The 6,514-nt window shown below is 29.5% G+C and overlaps 1 long non-coding RNA gene across 1 annotated transcript; it reads right to left on the reverse strand.

Annotated features, from left to right (window-relative positions):
• Positions 1-4,749: 4,749 nt before the first annotated feature.
• Positions 4,750-6,274, reverse strand: LOC122638092. Its single transcript, XR_006329346.1, has 2 exons — positions 6,153-6,274; positions 4,750-5,316 (listed from the first exon to the last, which is right to left on the reverse strand). It is a non-coding gene; the product is annotated as an uncharacterized LOC122638092 (long non-coding RNA).
• Between the last annotated feature and the right edge of the window lie 240 nt (positions 6,275-6,514).

Here is a 6,514-nt window from a genome sequence, read left to right on the forward strand (position 1 = left end):
TCTTACTGCATTTAATTATATCCTTATTTACTGTATTATTGTTCCTGCTGCTATATATATAAATAGATGTATTATATTTTCTATAGTTATATTATATAGTGTTATGTTATTGATATATCATAAGAGTATATCGTTAATAAATTTGATTATTTCGTCTTGTATATTATTTTCTGTAGGCTGTTTTCTTTTATTGTATCTCCTCTTGGTCTTGTATTGAACTGGTCAATAAAATCTTACAAATATCTTGTCAGAATGTTTTCAGAGTGCTCCTTGTATTTCTTCATGGATATACGTTCTTAGTTTCAATTATACTTTTTTTTAACATGTTCAATATAATTCTTCTTATTGATATTATAAAATAGTTTTCTTTATTTTATTTATGAGTGTGTTGTTTGGTCTGTTTAATCATATTATATTTTATTGTTTTGTCCGTACTGATATATCTTAATAGAATTTGTATTCTTCATTTTCGAAGATGATTGTTGGCATTTGCTTGTTGGCGATTGTTTTATCCTATATAGTATATATTGACAATTGCTTTTTATATAATTTTGGCTGTTATAATGTATCTCTCTGTATATTCTCCTTCTATTAGTACTTTACATTCTTCTGTTATAGGTTATATTATTTCTAGAAGTTATTTATATCTCCTACATGCAACATTTTGTATACGCGGGCCTATAATTATATACTTTAGATAGTTTTTAGTTACTATTACTTTATCTTGTATTGCCATTTGCTTTTTCTGAGTAAACTGTAATCTAAAAATTTGATTTATATTGTTTTTGTAAGTGCTACTTGATATTTATAGGATTCATTTTTGCATTTTGCTAGAATCCGAGATATTTGTATACTTTATGTTTATCCATAATGTTCATCAGTTTGTCCTGTAGTTTATGTTGCCTCTAATTTTTTATCCATTGTTTTTTTTTTTCTATATATGTTGTTCTATGTATGTCGCACCCTCAATAATATCTAAATTTTCTCTTAAGGGATATATCATATCTAATATATCATTATCTAGAATATGTGCCTTTGAGAACTCGTTGGATACTCGCTAAGAAAACGCATAAACAAAAAACAAATTGTCACCTTTATCCAAGCTTAGGTATTTTAGTCAAGTACGTAGTTTTCAATAATGTGTTGAGCCGGGCAATAAATAAATAAATGATAAAAACCGATTCCTAGACAAGACAAGCCAAGGGTTATCTGGTGCTTCTCCTTGAAATAACTATTTAGCATCTGCTAATTGGCTATCATCAGAACAAAGAAGTATAAATGGGATTGCTTAAACATTTCTAATGAACTATCCTGTTCTGCCCTCAACCAATAGTCATCGTCCCTTCCCTTTCTATATTCGGTTCTCATTCGAATTCCTCCCTTTCCATCTCCCTTTTCTATTTTCATTATTGTGTTTGTAGATACTTCGAGAGACACCAACAAGTCAATCAATCCATAACTTTTAGACTCAAAACATTACAATCTCTGAATTTTGATAAATATTATTAACTTTCTCTTCTTCAAGGGCAGCCAACACAATTAACAATATACAACAAAACACATCTCACAACAATTGTATCTCTTCATTTTTAAATATATTGTTATAATTTCAATTCGTGAAATATTTTTTATCGCGCATCTACCTCACGAGCATCTATTTCACGAGCTCCACCGAATCCTTCAAAGAAATTGCGTCCTCCTATTAATTTGCGAGAACGTGGCGAATTGTATTTTGGCGAGGACTTTCAGCAGCTTCCGTGCTTTGTGCGACCGTCTTTATTCACCACGACCAGTAGATTCATAACTTTGACCATTAAGAAGAGACGGGAGACAGATCTTTCATGTGAATTTACGACATTGCTCGACATTGCATTACGCAGGTGCGAGAACGTAATTAAACCTACTTTCGTAGATGTACCCTTACGACGCAATAATGCATAATGTTTTGCATTTTGTGATTTCAAATTTCGTGTTCATAATTTGTAAATAGCTCTGTAGTTTATAATAATTTTTTTTAATTATAATAATTTTTATAAATATTAATTATAACAATTCTTTAATTTGATACATATATTTTGATTTCGCGTGTAAACATTTGGTAGTTTATTGCACAAATGTGCACAATATTGCACGTTTATAGTATAATTACATTTGTGTTTCAGCGTATATGATTTCTTTCATATATATATATAAAGGATTTTAAGGTCGTCTAGCGACACTATCAAACGAATTATTTAGTTTTTTTGTTTTCACTAATCTTTAATTTCAATTGCTAGTGTTTTTATCTATTTTTTCTTTCTGTTCTTTTTTTTTTGTTTTATGTTCATGTCATTCGGAATTGAAATGTTTAATTAATATGTTGTTCTTACGATATATAACTATATATAATGCCTAATTTGTGGTATAGTACGTATATTTTGTGATATCAGTATAATCTAACGTCTTGATTTTCCACGATTGATTCCACGATTTGTATAATCGGTCTGTATAATCGGTCTCTGCAAATAGTTTACACCTGATAAATATATAGTCTATTGTTTTTGTAATCGATAATTCGTATTTCCTTCGAATACCATTTGACTGTTTAAGATGTACTTCTTTTAGTACTAGTTTCGTGTAACTATACTCCACGATAAAAAGATAAGGCATCCCTTGTTTTCATGCTTGAATATGACAAATATACTCATTTTTTTATATTTATACATTTTTATTATGAAATACATTATATTGCAAACAAAAAGATTCAAAAAATAGTCTTTGATATTTGGCTTGAAGAGGTTTGTATTTGTTTTGTTTTGACATGTATAAAACATACTTCATGAATTCTCTTGGAAAATTTCTTGCGTATTTTAATTTTATCTATGTATATATCTGTGTTAGAGTTGTGATGTTAAAATGTATAGTTGTGCGCCATATCTACATTATGTTGCTAAAGAGTTGTGCTATGGTGATCAGTATCTTATAAATTTCTAAGATTTTTAAAAGCAGATAGTATCATATGTTTTTCTTATGCTCTCATGTAACATGTATATATTTCTCTTTTGTTGCTCTGTTTTATCATGGCAGTATCTATTGTTAGTTGCTGCTTTTATCTTTGGCAATTCTTCTTGTATCGTAGATTAAATCTAAAGTACTAGGATATAAAATTAGTGAAAATCATAGCTATTTACATACAGATATATACAAATGCTTTTAGAAATCACAAAATACTGTTAACAATCAAAAGAAAAGCAAAAAACCTAGATATTTCAACATGTAAATTTAAACAATTTGCCTATTATCTATTTATTACAATAAAATGCATAGATAGACTAATACAATGATTAAAGATTAGATAGTCATCAACTCATCCTTTCGGATAACTTCTACAATTTGAAAGCAAAATTGTAAAGATTCTTTTCTTATCTTCCAACGTCACATCAGTATTTCAATCAATGAATCAATAAATAATTGAATTTTTCAAGAAACAATACCAAAAGAATTTATTACGACATTTGTAATATAACATGGGAATCTTAGAAATTTATGAGAAACCAATTGTAAATTGGAAAATTTGACACGCAATATGAATGATAATAATATTATTTCATCTGTTTTTAACAAAAATGATAACACAAATGAAGATATGACAGGATTAGTATTAGCCTATATATTATATTAATGCACGGCGAAGCTGAAAATACATTAGATTTTACATTCCATTAGGAAAACAAAAAACATAGATTCTGCACAAATATTTATTTTAAAGGGAATCTGTAACTTGGCAGTATTTAGAAACGTTTGATTTCCTCTTGGTAATATTATTTCTCTTATTTAATACATATTCTTTTGTGTGATAAACATACATATTTGAAAATTATTCTAATTGATTTATGATATGTTTACAAATTTGTTTCTTTCAGACCTATTACCCAAAAGAGTGCTTATTTAGAAGGGTTTGTCTAACAGTTAGTTCAAATAATCTATGTTTTGCTATATTGCATAAGTCTTCTTACACTATGTAATGCATTCAATAAGATTTTTTTTGTATAATAAATAAAATAATAAATAAAGTTTTTTTATAATAAATAAAATAAACCATAGAAAGTATAAAGTAGGACTTATAAAAACAAATCTACCAAGTAATATTTAAGGCCATTCATTACCCATAGTTTTATAATTATTTACGTCAACATTAAATTCAGGCATAATTCTTAACCAATTTTGATGAAGAAGCTCTCGTTTGAAAGATAAAAGTTTAAATGAGGAATCAGCTTTTACATATTTTGAAAAAATTTTTTTTATGCGTGAACTACTCTTGAAAAAAAGCATTATTGACACATAATCTTTTCCATAGAAAATATACCTTTTTCAAACATTTAAAAAAGCTAACTCCTTGTTTTTAAGATAAAACCATGTCTTTCAAAAATAGGCAAGAACCACTTCTTGATTCATTGTTGACATGAACACTGTTTTAGACATATGTGGTTTTAGAAATATGTTATAAAAGAATAACTGAATATCCAATCTATATTTGGTGGAAAATTGAATAATTGTCAATGACTTTCATTTCTCCACTTCATATTTCTATTTTCTATAAAACAGGATACTGAATTAACTGAATTAATCTTTTACAAAAAGTATGCAGCCTTCTTTTGCCTATTTTGGAGAAAACGGAAGCAGACAGTCGTTTTTAATCTTGTTCAGTCACACGTTGATAACGTTTAATAAAGATTAAAGATAAAGAATTAAAGAAATAGAATCTTCAAATGACTTAATATCTGTGTATTTGTCAATACATTACAAACTAAGATATAAATAAGTATCGTATCGCGCAATGGTCGACTCATTACATTGAACGATTTAGAATAAGATATGCGATTCGGCATTTACAAACTGAGCTGTTTTTATGTATGATGCCCTTTGCACTTTTTGTAATTCATATATCGCGTTTAAGTAGCGTTCCTCTATTAAACTTGATTGTTTGATAAAAATGCGATAGTTGACACAGACTCACCTTGCAGCTAAGGTTAAATAATTCAACCGTCTATAGTCGTTGAGAGAGTGATTGTCGTGAACAGATAACTCAAATTGATTCGCGAAATCAAGCTATTCTTCATGTCGGCCATTGAAAAATGAATAGTACAATTCGTGATAAATGCATTGTTGGATCTTTGTTTAGATCAGAAGGAGCTTGATGCATTGTCAGCTCCGTTTGCGATTGAACGGGAGTTGCAGATTGCGGTTTTACTTCGGCTACAAGCTCTTGTGCGATCGACGTTGTGTATATGTAATCGTCATCAATATCGAATGTCTCATCTAAATACACCTCTTTGTCTGGAAAGTAATTCTACAATGTCAATTATGTCATCATAATTCTATAATGTCAATTACTAAATTTAACAAAAACTTTCTTCATTTAATCTTCATATAATTTTAGTTTTAACCTTTTGCGGCATTTTGATCTACCGTAGCGCCGCCACTAAATTGGACTGCGTGCCGAAAGTGTACACATTGCGCGTGGATAGTTTATCTTGGAAGAAAAAGAACTTTTCTTTAAAACAATATATTCATAACTTCTACATACAAGACTTATTTAATGGTATAAAGGACTTATTAATGGTATAAAGAGTCTAACAATTGAAAATAGTGAAAGAATAATATATAGCGATTAATAATTTAATTCAGTATGATATGTATTGTCCTATTCTCGTTAATTGTCTATTGCTTTATAGGACCTAATAGTATTAAAAAAAATGAAGGTAGAACAAATATGATTCGAACAAATATGATTGTGTGCTTTATTCCTTTTGTCAAATAATCTGCGCGACGGTCATAAGAGGCATTGCTATTCAAAAAATAAGTCGCGAATGTTGCCGGCTTTCATCGACGTACGTCTCTGTGCGCCAGATCGTGCATGCCGGATATATCTGGCGTACGTTTCTGTGGATCCTATTGTGTATGCCGGATATATTCGCCGTTAGGAACAAAAGGGTTAATATTCCCAATGCTCTTTTTTCTTGATAAGTTATGATTATATTCTTAAAACGTATTAATTGATCCTTGAAGATTTGCCACTTAAGCTTCAGATCACTTAAAATGTGTGTGACAGAGGCTTCCATTGTGAAAGAAAATCAGAAGTAATAAAAAGTTTTAAAAATAAACAACTTTACTTGTATAGAATATGACGATAGGTTGATGATTTTGATGGATGCAATTCCTCGTCGCTGTAACTTCCGACAACTCGTTAGTTCTCTGGAGTTTTCTTACATGGAATTCGCTGCGTCGTTCGTCGGCTATTTTAATCCCTTTCGATAATTTTGCTTTTTCCTTGAGCTCACAGAATCTCACAGAATTAATGTCACCAGAATCCAGCCCCAAAGATTAAAATTTAATATTGCATTATACGAAAACACGTTACATTGCATTTCTCGCATTAGTGATGATAATCAATTTACACGAAGGATATCCCCATCCCTTCCTAGACGTCAGAATTGTAGACCCACTGATAGATCTACCAATGAAAAAGAGCAAC

Source organism: Vespula pensylvanica, chromosome 2, assembly GCF_014466175.1.
Source record: "Vespula pensylvanica isolate Volc-1 chromosome 2, ASM1446617v1, whole genome shotgun sequence".
Taxonomy (NCBI): Eukaryota; Metazoa; Arthropoda; class Insecta; order Hymenoptera; family Vespidae; genus Vespula; species Vespula pensylvanica.